The sequence below is a fragment of the Ovis canadensis genome, chromosome 12, assembly GCF_042477335.2.
Source record: "Ovis canadensis isolate MfBH-ARS-UI-01 breed Bighorn chromosome 12, ARS-UI_OviCan_v2, whole genome shotgun sequence".
NCBI lineage: Eukaryota > Metazoa > Chordata > Mammalia > Artiodactyla > Bovidae > Ovis > Ovis canadensis.
In genome coordinates this window covers 17,381,426-17,396,793 of record NC_091256.1, presented here as the reverse complement: position 1 = coordinate 17,396,793, position 15,368 = coordinate 17,381,426, and the positions used below count along the sequence as shown (strand labels likewise).

The 15,368-nt window shown below is 36.8% G+C and overlaps 1 protein-coding gene across 5 annotated transcripts in view; it reads right to left on the bottom strand.

The window, feature by feature from the left end:
• Positions 1-15,368, bottom strand: part of KCNT2 (potassium sodium-activated channel subfamily T member 2) — a 445,066-nt gene that overhangs the window by 191,132 nt on the left and 238,566 nt on the right. The window lies entirely within an intron of this gene.

Here is a 15,368-nt window from a genome sequence, read left to right as displayed (position 1 = left end):
TTCACATCCTCACCAACAATTATTATTTATATTCTTTTTGATAATAGCCATTCTGACAGGTGGGGGGGATATCCCATTGTGATTTTGATTTGCATTTCGCTGATGATCAGTGTTACTGAATATCTTTTCACGCTGCTGTTGGCTATCTGCATACTCTCTAGCCAAAGAAATAAGATGAGAAAACAAAATTAAAAAAACCAAATTGGAAATAAAGTGGCAAAACTTACTGTTTGCAAATAACCTGATACTCTGCATAAAAAATCCTAAAGATGCCACCAGAAAATGACTCTAGCTCATCAGTGAATCTAATAATGTTTCAGGATACAAAATTAATATACAGAAATCTGTTGTTTTTTTTTATACACTAATAACAAAATATCAGAAAGACAAATTAAGGAAATAATCTCATTTATCATCACATCAAAAGGAATAAAATAGCTAGGAATAAACCTCCCTAAGGAGGTAAAAGACTTGTGCTCTGAAAACTACATGATGCTGATGAAAGAAAGTGTAGATCATACAGATGAAAAGATACGTGTTCTCAGATTGGAAGAATTAATATTATTAAAATGACTGTAATCTCCAAGGCAATCTATAGATTCAGTGCAACCCCTATCAAAATACCAATGGCATTTTTAACAAAGCTAGAATAAATAGCTTTAAAATTTGCATGAACACAAATGACCCCAAATATTCAAGACTATCTTGAGAAAGAAAAACAGAACTGGAGGAATCATACTGTCTTCAGATTAGAGCACAAACTAGAGGAATCAAACCAGTACAGTACTGGCACAAAAACAGTCTCATAGATCAATGGAACAGAACAGAGATCCAAGAAATAAACTCACACACATATGGTCGATTAATAGACATCATAGGGGAAAAATATATACAAAGGATAAAAGACAGTCTCTTCAATAAGTGGTGCTGGGAAAACTGGATAGTTACACTTAAAAGAATGAAATTAGAACATTCTCTACCACTAAACACAAAAATAAGCTCAAAATGGATTAAGACCTAAATGGAAGACCAGCAACCATAACACCCCTAAACGAAAACATAGGCAGAACATTCATTGACAATAAGTTGTTGTAATTGTTTCAGGTCCATTTCCTAAAGTGAATAAAATAAAAGCAAAAATAAACAAATGGGACCTAAACTTAAAAGCTTTTGCACAGCAAAGGAAACCATTGGCAAAATGAAAAGATAAACTACAGAATGTGAGAAAGTATTTGCAAATTATATGACCAGGAAGGTTGATATCCAAAACCTATAAACAGTCCATACAATCCAACATCAAAAATCAAACAAGCTGAATAAAAAAGGGACAGAAGACTTGAATATATATTGTTTTCAAAGAGGACATGCACATAATCAGTGTAGCACTGTCTGTGTAATAGCCACTAGCCACATGTGGCTCTTTAAACTTAAAATTTAGTAAAATTAATTAAAATTAATAATTAAATTCCTTTATCACACTAGCAACGTGTCAAGAGTTCAAAGCAACATACAGCAAATTCAATCTAAATTAGAATAGTGGAGATATAGAATACAGAGGATTTTCATCATCACAGCAAGTTTTATTTGACACTACTCTTAGGGAAACAGAAAATTAAAAATACAAGTAGATTTGAGGGACTATCTGTGCAGAAAGAATAAACTGTTATCAATGGTTTGTAACTTTAAGTCGCATGAAAGTTAATGACTAGAAAACCAGAATTCTTTAGGTGAGCAATGTGTGCCTTCCAAAAGGTAACAATGAGCCAAAAATAGTGTGGTAGTTAATTTCATGAGTCAACTTGACCAATTCATAGTGTGCCAAGGTATTTGGTTAAACATTTCTCTGGCTGACTGGGAAATCCCAGAAGAGACAGAGAAAAGAAACTAAAAATTGTGTGTATAAATTTACACGTTGGCTGACACCTGAATGGTGTATGCATGGGGCAGAATAAAAGCAATCTGAACTAAGATTTGAATTACTGCCAACAGCAAGGGTGATAGAGCTTGCCTTTTGAGTTGAATCAAATTAAATTATCAAATTAATTAAATCATTAATTTAATGATTAATGATTTGATTAAATTATTAAATTAATCAAACCAAATTATTCTTGTTCTTGCTAGAACAAGAATATTAATATTGTTAGAGGAGTACAAGAGAATCAAAGCCTTCACCCCAAAGCATGATAAACAGAATACAATACAAAATTACTGAGTATGTGAAGTGGCAGAAAAATGTGACGTATTTTCATGGGAAACAAACAAAAAATACCCCAGAGCTGCTAGCATATAGATGATCAATGTAAAAATGATCAGACAAAGATTAAAGCAGCTCCTGTAATCAGTGAGGTGAAGGAAAATAATGCTTCTAATAATCAGAAAAGAAAATCAGTAGAGTAATAGAAAATATTTAAAAAGTTAGATAGAAAACTAAAATATCTGAAAAATATTCACTGGATGGATCGTGAAATAGATGAAAGGGACAGAGGCAAGAGTCAATGAACATGACCACAGATCAGTAGAATTTATCCAATTTGAAAAACAAAGAGAAAAGAAACGGGAAAGGAACAGAGTTCAGGTACTTTGGGAACAAACGTGAAAACATCTTAAGTAATGTAATCGGATTCCCAGGGAAGAAATAAAAGATAAATTAGAGCAGAACATTATCTGAAGAAAGAATGCTCAGAAATGGCTCAATTTTATGAGACACAAAGTTAGGAATTAAGGAATGCAGCAAATTCCAAACTATGTAAACAAAATGATAACCACACCTAAGCACACTGCAGTCAAACTGTTGAAAACCAAAGATACACATATTATCTTGAAAGCAGGCAAAGAAGAACAGTCATAAGACCAAAGATTTTCATCAAAATTATGGAAATCAGGTGACAAGGAAATAACAAACTAAAGTTTAGAATGAGGAGGAAATAAAACAAAACAAACTGTGAAACCAAAATTTTATGTATAGAGAAAAATCCTTCAAAAAGGTTATATAAAGGAGTTTTCCAATAATAAAATCTAAGAAAATATATTTGTAGCACTTAGAAAATGATAGACTTTTTTTTTTTAAAGTATGCTTTGCTAATTTATCTATTGGACATTATTTAAGATGACAAAAAAGGAAGTCATGAAACTTAAAATAATATTTGTAAATAAATATTTATAGGCGACTGAACAAAGACAAAACATTTATATGAGAGAGTAAAAAGTTTTGCAGCAAACTGGAGAACAAATCTTTCCTAGAAATACTAGAATGTGTTAGTTTATAAAAAATTCTTGCTAAAAGTAATTCTTGCATTTAGAATTACAAATGCACAGAAAACATAGTAAAGACTGCATTAGATTAAACTTAAAAGCACCTGAGTAAAATGGCCCAACTTGTTCACAATTAGGTTGTCTTATAAACTGTAAGATTGGGCTACATATATAGGTTTCTATAATGTATGAGATGAGATTCAATTACAATACAAAGTATCTATAACATATATTATCTACCATTAGTTAGTTTGACTTTATGACTGAATTAAGGAAATCGCAACCCACTCCAGTATTCTTGCCTGGGAAATCCCATGGACAGAGAAGCCTGTAAGGCTACATTCCATTGGCTCTCAAAAGAGTCAAATACAATTGAGCGACTAAACAACAAGGAAACTACAAAATTTCGTTGAAATTACTTGCAACTGATACCTTTAGAGAAGCAGGGTTCAAATTTGATATATACTTATACATACAAAAGTAATTCAGAATGTTCTTCAATAAAATGGTGATGTTTTTAGTTGCTAAGTCATGTCACTCTTTTGCAACCCCATGGACTGGAGCCCATCAGGCTTCTCTGTCCAATGGATTTTCCAGGCAAGAATACTGGAGTGGGTTGCCATTTCCTTCTCCAGGGGATCTTTCTGACCCAAGGAGAAAACCCGTGTCTCCAACATTGGCAAGAAGATTCTTTACCACCAAGGCACCAGAGAAGCCCTCTAAAATAAAATAGTTGAAAACAAAATATATGACCAAAACCCCTAAGATACAATAACTTTAAAATGTGTTGCTCCCCTTTTAGACTAACAGGTTACTAGAAAGCAAATGATCAAGCCACTGTGTTTTAATTAAATACCTATAGGCTCAGCAATAACTCAGTCTTGCTAAATAATCTGCATCAGAAGAAAGATTTATTAAAGGAGCCTCAGCTTAGCATTCTAGACCTTGGTATCAAAACTCAGAGGACTATTAGTATAATTTTACCTTCCTGCCATTTTTAAACAGAAAAGTTTTACATTATGTATGGGGCCCAGTAAAGAGGAAAACCACAGGCTCAAGATGGTATCATTGGTGATGTGCTAAAGCCCATCACACCAACCCTAGATTTAATACCTAACCAGACAGTACTTATGACTTTCACCAGAATGTGAAAATCAAACAGTTTGGGATTTCCTGGTCAGCAGCAATGAGGTAAGATGTCTCTTGGACCCTGCTCCTACCCCCACAGGAAGAGGAAGTGATCTACAAGGTAAGATCCTTGCTTCTGGATCAAAATATTCCTCTCTTTCCTTTGCTAATGAGTTTCTGGATCCACTATCCTTTCTATAAAATCCTTCATTTTTTCTATCACTCATCAAATCTCCCTTCTTGTTGCTAGATGGATGCTTTCTGATTCATGAATCACCTATCAAAGCCAATTAAATCTTCAAATGTGCTGGGTTGTATTTTTTTTTTTTTTGATGGACCAAAACATTATCCTGGATTCCAGTTTTAAGATTATTTGTACTTCCCTGATCTTGACAATGACCTCTCAGGAACTATAATCCTACTTTGGATTTCTGAGAGTATACTAATTCTCACAGATATGTACTGGTGAAAACCTGACTGCCTGTCAGAAATTCTAGATACATTCTGAGAATGTTACTGGAAACCTGGGGACTGAGTAACAAGGTAACTGGAGTCAATTCACACGCTTACTTTCTCTTTCCTTAGAGACACAGAATCTATTTGGAATTGTTCTTCTCAGAGCTGAAATCCTATATTATTTTCTTGTGCTTGTTGGAATGAGTTCCAGTCATTTAGCCAAAGCCCAACATCCCTTATGGAGAAGGAAATGGAAACCCACTCCAGTATCCTTGCCTAGAGAATCCTGTGGACAGAGGAGCCTCGTGGGCTGCTGTCCATAGGTTTGCAGAGAGTCAGACATGACTGAAGCGACTTAGCACTACATCCCTTAAATGAAACCTTTTCATTACATAAGTCCTCTCCCAAGTTCTGGGGACTTCACAGGTGGTGCTAGCGGGTAAAGAATTTGCCTGCAATGCAGGAGACATAAGATATGCAGGTTCAATTCCAGGGTCAGGAAAATCCCCTGGCATAGGAAGTGGCAAACCACTCCAGTATTCTTGCCTGGAGAATCCCCAGAGGAGCCTGGTGGACTATAGACCATGGGACTGCAAAGAGTTGGCTACAACTGAACGACTCAGCACACACCCCTTAACACCAAATCCAACTAGAGACTGTAATCCTTTTGAGTCTCCCTCATCTATTTATTCTTTTTAAACAAAGTTATGCCTTACAAATAGCTGTGAAAAGAAGAGAGGCAAAAAGCAAAGGAGAAAAGGAAAGATATAAGCGTCTGAATGCAGAGTTCCAAAGAATAGCAGGAAGAGATAAGAAAGGCTTCTTCAGCGATCAGTGCAAACAAATAGAGGAAAAGAACAGAATGGTAAAGACTAGAAATCTCTTCAAGAAAATTAGAGATACCAAGGGAACATTTCATGCAAGGATGGGCTCGATAAAGGACAGAAATGGTAGGGACCTAACAGAAGCAGAAGATATTAAGAAGAGGAGGCAAGAATACATGGAAGAACTGTACAAAAAAGATCTTCATGACCCAGATAATCATGATGATGTGATCACTAATCTAGAGCCAGACATCTTGGAAAGTGAAGTCAAGTGGGCCTTAGAAAGCATCACTATGAACAAAGCTAGTGCAGGTGATGGAATTCCAGTTGAGCTATTTCAATTCCTGAAAGATGATGCTGTGAAAGTGCTGCACTCAATATGCCAGCAAGTTTGGAAAACTCAGCAGTGGCCACAGGACTGGAAAAGCTCAGTTTTCGTTCCAATTCGAAAGAAAGGCAATGCCAAGGAATGCTCAAACTACCGCACAATTGCACTCATCTCACATGCTAGTAAAGTAATGCTCAAAATTCTCCAAGCCAGGCTTCAGCAATACGTGAACCATGAACTTCCTGATGTTTAAGCTGGCTTTAGAAGAGGCAGAGGAACCAGAGATCAAATTGCCAACATGCGCTGGATCATGGAAAAAGCAAGAGAGTTCCAGAAAAACATCTACTTCTGCTTTATTGACTATGCCAAAGTCTTTGACTGTGTGGATCACAATAAACTGTGGAAAATTCTGAAAGAGATAGGAATAGCAGACCACCTAACCTGCCTCTTGAGAAGTCTGTATGCAATTCAGGAAGCAACAGTTAGAACTGGACATGGAACAACAGACTGGTTCCAAATAGGAAAAGGAGTACGTCAAGACTGTATATTGTCACCCTGCTTATTTAACTTCTGTGCAGAGTACATCATGAGAAACGCTGGACTGGAAGAAGCACAAGCTGGAATCAAGATTGCCGGGAGAGATATCAATAACCTCAGATATGCAGATGACACCACCCTTATGGCAGAAAGTGAAGAGGAGCTAAAAAGCCTCTTGATGAAAGTGAAAGAGGAGAGTGAAAAAGTTGGCTTAAAGTTCAACATTCAGAAAACAAAGATCATGGCATCCGGTCCCATCACTTCATGGGAAATAGATGGGGAAACAGTGTCAGACTTTATTTTGGGGGGCTCCAAAATCACTGCAGATGGTGACTGCAGCCATGAAATTAAAAGACGCTTACTCCTTGGAAGAAAAGTTATGATCAACCTAGATAGCATATTCAAAAGCAGAGACATTACTTTGCTGACTAAGGTCCGTCTAGTCAAGGTTATGGTTTTTCCTGTGGTCATGTATGGGTGTGAGAGTTGGACTGTGAAGAAGGCTGAGCACCGAAGAATTGATGCTTTTGAACTGTGGTGTTGGAGAAGACTCTTGAGAGTCTCTTGGACTGCAAGGAGATCCAACCAGTCCATTCTGAAGGAGATCAGCCCTGGGATTTCTTTGGAAGGAATGATGCTAAAGCTGAAACTCCAGTACTTTGGCCACCTCAGGTGAAGAGTTGACTCATTGGAAAAGACTCTGATGCTGGGAGGGATTGGGGGCAGGAGGAGAAGTCGAGGACAGAGGATGAGATGGCTGGATGGCATCACGGACTCGGTGAACGTGAGTCTGAGTGAACTCCGGGAGTTGGTGATGGACAGGGAGGCCTGGAGTGCTGCGGTTCATGGGGTCGCAAAGAGTCGGACATGACTGAGCGACTGAACTAAACTGAACTGACGTCCATATGACTCAAAATTTCATAAAAATCATTGAAAAGTGTCAAATGAATAATAATGAATGTGAATCACAAAAAGAATAGGCTCTCTTGAAACTACGTAACTGAAGTCCTGTGAAGAATTTGTCAAGAATTTGCCAGAAGGTATTTCTGGTGAGACTAAAATACAAATTATACTGGTGAACCCCAGGAGTCTTAGCAAGTTTAATAGTCATAGCTTAGAATTCTATGATTTTATGAATTGGTAAGAAAGATCATTTTGTAAATAGGTTAACCTCTGGAATTAAAAGCAAAATAAAATTGAAAAAACCCTCTAAAGAATATAACTAGGGAATAAAATAATAGAATGATAAAGTACTAAAGTGTTTTACTGTCCCAAATGAATCTGCTTAAAACAAAACAAACTTAAAAAAAAAAAACAAAAACAAAACTTAAATTGTGAACAGTAGCAGAATATGCTACCTAAAATATGCCTTTTTAGCATAAGGATTATTTTGAGCTGATTATTTTGGAGAAAAAGCAGACACAGCAGGAGTTCTGAAATCAGAGTACAATTCATCCTTTTGTAAGGGAAATTATATTCAAAAGGGAAATCTCCATTTGTAAGGATATCTTTCTCTTTGTACCAAGAAGGAAGATTACAAATCACAAGAAACTTGATCAGTAGAGAAGGCACCAGACTTAAATCTGCATAATAAGCTTATTGTACTTTTCTGGATAACTACCCAGAATTAGCCTTTCTTCTATCAACCCCTTTCTTTTGTCTCTAGCTGAAGACAATATTTGAGGTGGTGACTTGGGCATTAGGGGTGCAGGGGTGGGTTTACTCAGTTTTCCTAGGTATCTCCCATGTGGGCAAGAGGTGTTTTGCTCATGTTAAGCTGTCTTTCATTACAGGTGTTCTCAGTCACAGAAGGTGGAAGGTAGAATTTTAGAGGAAAATTATTTTTCTTCCCCTGAAATCCCAAACATTTTATTTCAGCTCTTTTTTCATACTGTCTGAAAGGGTCATACAGGGAAATTACTGAGCACTCAATGATTATTTGCATTTGATTCTAAGATTTCACATATTCCAAAATGCATGTGATAATCAGAAAAAAAAATCTATCACATTTAGGAAGACGCTAATAGTGTGCTCTCAGATTAATTCTTTTGTGACTCAGGTCTCTGGAGTTGGATGGCCAAGATGACCTTAAAGTTTCCCCCATGTCTGACTTTCTGACAGGTTTCTTCAAAAATGTAGACCCCTGACCTCTCTTTTCTTAGAGCATTTACTTTTGAAAAATTTCAATTATAAATTCTTCCTCTGTCCCTTTGAGATGTAAATCTTCTCCCTGTCCTCTCAGCAGTTTCACAACAGAGAAAAGTCTTTCTCAAGGACCTGGGGGCCATCTCTTTGAAATGCGATCATCAAAGGTGAAATTTTCCCCATCTCCAGTCTCTGTGGGCAGAAGGAAGCCTAACTTTCATACAGAACAGTTAGCAAATGAAGACCTAATCACACTGACCAAGTTCCCCAACCCAGTACATCAAACTCCTCCAGTCTTTTGATTCAGAGGAGTTGGATTCAATCTCTCCCCCAGGCTTCAGTAGTCTTCCTTGCATGTTCAACACTGTCTAGTACAATTTTTCTTTGACACTGAGCAGGGTATAAACATAAGTCTGTGAACCACTAACCCTATACCCTTAAGAAGGTTAAATAAAATAGCTAACCTGAGCCTTGGTTTATTAATTGACAAATTGGAGCTAGTAAGAACCTCCTTGCAGGATTGTTGTGAGAAATATATCACATGTATGCATAAAAGTATGTAAGAGGTCTCTAATCTGTAATTGATATTTAGTGATGGCTAATCAATGAGAAAACTAAGAAAACTAACATCATGGCATCTGGTCCCATCACTTCCTGGCAAATAGATGGGGAAACAAGAGAAACAGTGACAGACTTTATTTGGGGGGCTCCAAAATCACTGCAGAGGGTGTCTGCAGCCATGAAACTAAAAGACGCTTACTCTTGGAAGAAAAGTTATGGCCAACCTAGACAACATATTAAAAAGCAGAAACATTATTTTGCCAACACAGCTCCGTCTAGTCAAGGCTATGGTTTTTCCAGTAGTCAGGTATGGATGTGAGAGCTGGACTATAAGGAAAGCTGAGCACTGAAGAATTGATGCTTTTGAACTGTAGTTTTGGAAAGACTCTTGAAAGTCACTTGGACTACACGAAGATCCAACCAGTCCATCCTAAAGGAATTCATTGGAAGGACTGATGCTGAAGCTGATACTACTCCAATATTTTGACCACCTGATGGGAAGAACTGACTCATTTGAAAAGACACTGATGCTGGGAAAGATTGAGGGCAGGAGGAGAAGGGGACAACAGAGGATGAGATGGTTGGATGGCATAACTGACTCAATGGACATGGGTTTGGGTAGATTCCAGGAGCTGGTTGTGATATACAGGGTGTCCTGGCATGCTGTAGTCCATGGGGTCACAAAGAGTTGGACATGACTGAACGACTGAACTGCACTGAATCAATGAAGGGATTATGATGTAGTTATTTTTTCCTTTTATTTCTAATAAGTCTAAAAATCAATAGTGTCAAAAAAAAAACAATAAACTAAAAGAGCAAAGCGAACACTATAAGTTTTTTCGACTAAGTAAAAATTCATATGTCTAGTTCAGCTAAGCAAATCAAATTCTTTCACCACAGCAAAGAAAGGCTAAAGTGGAAATGAAAGTTTGTCACTCAGTCCTGTCCAACTCTTTGGATCCCATGGACTGTAGCCCACCAGGCTCCTCTGTCCGTGGGATTCTCCAGGCAAGAATTCTGGAGTGGGTTGCCATTTCCTTCTCCAGGGGATCTTCCCAACCCAGGGATCAAAATCAGGTCACCTGCTTTGCGGGCAGACTGAGCCACCAGGGAAGCCTTAAAAGAAAGGCTATCCAGAAGCTAAATAAATTATGCTTCCTGCATTATAATGACTCAGAGAAAGACTTAGCTTTGAACAGATGTTTAAATTAAGAGCACATCTACTGATAGAGTGAACAAGATGTTCAAAATTAAAGTGTCTGAAACTTTTTTCTCTGTTTCATGATCCAATTTTATTTTTAAGACATCCATAGTTTTTGTTAATAATTTCCTAATCCTTTTTTTACTTTTAAATTCCTGAGAGATATCCAAGCATTTAATCAATGATTTTTAAAATATATTTTCTACACCTTACAGAACTTTTTTTTTTTTTAACTGAATGCTTAAGGGCTTGCATGGTGGCTCAGGCTCTTCAGTAAAGAATCCACCTGCAATGCAGGAGATGCAGGTTTGATCCTTAGGTTAGAAGATCTCCTGGAGAAGGGCATGGCAACCCACTCTAGTATTATTGCCTAGAGAATTCCATGGACAGAGGAGTCTGGCGGGCTACAGTCCATGTGGTCACAAAGACTGGAACATGGCTGAAACAGACTCAGGGACCAGGAGAACAGACTGGTTGCCAATGGGGAGAGGGGTGAGGGACATAGTGAGTGAGCATTGGATTGGGAGTTTGGGGTTAGCAGGTATAAACTGCTAAGACAGATGAAGAACAAGGTCCTACTCTATAGCACAGGGAACTATATTCAATATTCTGTGACAAATTATAATGGAAAATAATACTAAACAGAATATATATATATATATATGTATATGTGTGTGTGTGTATGTTGTTTAGATGTTATATTGTTTAGATCGTGTCCAATTCTTTGCAACCCCACAGACTGTAGCCCGCCAGGCACTTCTATCCATGGGATTTGTGAGGCAAGAATACTGGAGGGTGTTGTCATTTCCTCTTCCAGGGGATTTTCCTGACCTAGGGATCAAATCTGGGTCACCTGCATTGGCAGGCAGATTCTTTACCACTGAGTGATCGTATATATAAATATATATATAAAACTGAATCATTTTTCTGTATAAGGTAATTAACACAACACAGGAATTCAAATATACTTCAATAATAAAAAAAACCCTGAAAACAAATTTTGCCACTTAAACAGAGAAAACTTTCCTCAGTCAGACATTACCCAAAGTTCCTGCTATATTTCTCTGCTCCCACTTAGGAAAACCACTTTTAAAGTCTATAATTGCTGAATCCACTTCCTCTTTGATATTGACATTTATACTTTTATTGTAATAAAAGAAAGTAAAGGTATGAATATCTCTTTATGCAGTACTTGAGCTGCATCCTACAAATTTTGAAATGTTGCATTTTTAAAGAGGACAAATTTTTAAAGTTTTTTTCATTTTTTGGCCATGCCACCCAGCATGTGGGATCATAGTTTCCAGAGTAAGAATCAAACCACAGTCCTCTGCAATGGAACTACAAAGTCTTAACCACCGAGCCACCAGTGAAGTTCTCAAATGTTGCATTTTTCACCACAGTCCTAATTAAAATTTTTCTAATTCTCCTTGTTATTTCATATTTCGCCCACAGGTTATTTAGAAATGTATCATTTAATTTTCATATGTGTGGGTATTCTCTGCCAAAGTTTATTATTGGTTTCTAGTTAAGTTCTGCTATGAAGAGAAGAGGTGGCAAGAACACACAGAAGAACTATACAAAAAAGATCTTCACAACCCAGATAATCATGATGGTGTGATCACTCACCTAGAGCCAGACATCCTGGAATGCAAAGTTAAGTGGGCCTTAGGAAACATCACTAAGAACAAAGCTAGTGGAGGTGATGGAATTCCAGTTGAGCTATTTCAAATCCTAAAAGATGATTCTGTGAAAGTGCTGCACTTAATATGTCAACAAATTTGGAAAACTCAGCAGTGGCCACAGGACTGGAAAAGGTCAGTTTTCATTCCAATTCCAAAGAAAGGCAATGCAAAAGAATGCTCAAATTACCGCATAACTGCACTCTTCTCACACACTAGCAAAGTAATGCTGAAAAATCTCCAAGGCAGGCTTCAACAGTACATGAACCGTGAACTTCCAGATGTTCTAGCAGGATTTAGAAAAGGCAGAGGAACCAGGTCAAATTGCCAGCATCTACTTGATCATAGAAAAAGTAAGAGAGTTCCAGGAAAATATCTACTTCTGCTTTATTGATTATGCTAAAGCCTTTGACTGTGTGGATCACAATAAATTGTGGAAAATCCTGAAAGAGATGGGAATAGCAGACCACCTGACCTGCCTCCTGAAAATCTGTATGCAGCTTCAAGAAGCAACAGATAATACTGAACATGGATCAATGGACTGGTTCCAAATTGGGAAAGGAGTACGTCAAGGCTGTATATCGTCACCCTGCTTATTTAATTTATACGCAGAGTACATCTTGAGAAATGCTGGGCTGGATGAAGCACAAGCTGGAATCAAGATTGCCAGGAGAAATATCAATAACCTCAGATATGCAGATGACACCACTCTGATGGCAGAAAGCAAAGAAGAACTAAGGAGCCTCTTGATGAAAGTGAAAGAGGAGAGTGAAAAAGTTGGCTTAAAACTCAACATTCAGAAAACAAAGGTCATGGCATCCGGTCCCATCACTTCATGGCAAATAGATGGGGAAACCATGGAAACAGTGGAGACATTATTTTCTTGAGCTCCAAAATCATTGCAGATGTTGACTGCAGTCACGAAATTAAAAGATGTCTGCTCCTTGGAAGAAAAGCTATGACCAACTTAGACAGCATATTAAAATGCAGAGACATTACTTTGCCAACAAAGGTCTGTCTAGTCAAAGCTATGGCTTTTCCAGTGGTCATGTATGGATGTGAGAGTTGAATTAGAGGGATCGCATGTACACCCATGGTGGATTCATGTCAATGTATGGCAAAACCAATACAGTATTGTAAAGTAAAATAAAGTAAAAATAAAAATTTAATAAAAAAAAAAAGAAAAGAAAAAAAAAAAAAAGAAAGCTGAGTACCGAAGAACTGATGCTTTTGAACTGTGGTGTTGGAGAAGACTCTTGAGAGTCCCTTGGATTCCAAGGAGATCCAACCAGTCCATCCTAAAGGAAATCAGTTCTGAATATTCATTGGAAGGACTGATGCTGAAGCTGAAACTTCAATCCTTTGGTTACCTGATGCAAAGAACTGACTCATTGGAAAAGACCCTGATGCTGGGAAAGATTGAAGGCAGGAGAAGGGGATGACAGAGGATGAGGTGGTTGGATGGCATCACTGACTCAATGGACATGAGTTTGAGTAAACTAGTTTACTCAAATTTACAGGGAGGCCTGGTGTGCTGCAGTCCATGGAGTCTCAACAGTTTGATGCAACTAAGCAACTGAACTGAACTGTTGATCAGAGAACATATTCTGTAATTATTTTCTTAAATCTAATTATCTGTCTTGACATTTCTTTTGTGATCCAGCCTATGATCCATCTCTGAGTGTTCAACACGCACCTGAAAGGAACACATATTCTGCAGTTGAGTGTAATGCTATATATGTCGATTAGATCTGTTTGATTTAAAGGAGTTCAGGTTTTTATAAGCTGAATGATTTTCTTTCAATTAGTTCTATTAATTACAGAGAGAGGAATATTGACATGTATAACAATAACTGTCCCTTTTTATGCTTCCTTCCTGCTCTATTATTTCATACTTCATAAGTTTTGAGGTGTCATTTTAAGGTGCATACACACTTAGTAGTGTTATGTCTTCTTCATCCACTGATTCTCTAATAAATATAAAATATTTCTCTTTACCTCTATTAAAACTTCCTGCCCTTGAGGTCTTCTTCATCTGTCTTACACAGCCATTCCAGCTTTTGTATGACTAGCTATGCACACATATCTCTGTTTATCCTCCTATTTTTAATCTATTAATAATCATACATTTCCATTTTGAGTATAATTGCTGTGACAACACTTCCTTTAATATTCCTTTTACTTCTTCAATATGAAGATCCCTGCCATTCAGTGGTGAGTCTAGTCCATTCATAATTTACAGTTACTAATATGCTTTGGTTTAAATTTACTATAGCACTGTTTTCTATTTGTCTTATTTGATCTTTGTTCTTTTTTTTTTTTACCTTTGTGTATTAAGTGTATATTTTTAGTATATCACTTTGTCTTCTATTTTATCCTTATCAATGGTCATTCTAAGTTGTATAATATTAATCTCTATCAAACTCTTCATTCAAATAATATTCAAAGCACAAGAATCTTACGTTAGTATATTTCCACTATTGCTTTTAATCCTTGTCATATTACTGCCATCCACTTCACTTCTAATTGGGGAAGGAAATGGCAACCCACTCCAGTATTCTTGCCTGGACAGTTCCATGGACACAGAGCCTGGCGGGTTATATCCATTGAGTCGCAAAGAGTTGGACATGACTGAGTGACTTTACTTCCTTTCTTTCTTTCCACTTCTGTATTTGTTACAATTTCCATGATTGCTATGATTTTTGCTTTAAAGAATAAATTATATTTTAAAAAATTAGTCATTTATATTTATGTACATATTTACCATTTTTGCTGTCTTTATTTCTTCATATAAATCTAAGTTCTCAAAAGACATCATTTTTTTTTTCGTTGAAGAACTTTAGAAAAAATGTAGGTCTGTTGTGAGTAGGTTTTATTTGAATAAAAATATTTTTATTACGCATTTCCTTTAGTAAGATATTCTTACGAGAAATGAAGTAGTATAGACAACTTTTAAAAGCAGTCTTAAACAGTTGTCCAGTTGTCTTCTGATCAAAATTGCTTATTCCTCTGTATGTAATGTGTCTTATTTTATAACTACAGTTCCGTTTACCTTATTGATTTTCAGAAATTTATTGCAAGCATCAATGCAGCTTTTAAGATAATTATACTTTAGATTTGTTTGGTGAACATGTGGTTTTATAATTTTTATCACAATTATAACAATTTCAGCCACTTTATCTTTATTTGTTTTCTGCCCAGAAAGGGAAACTTGCTGTCCTAATCTTCAACTACATCGGGGTACACTGATTTCATCT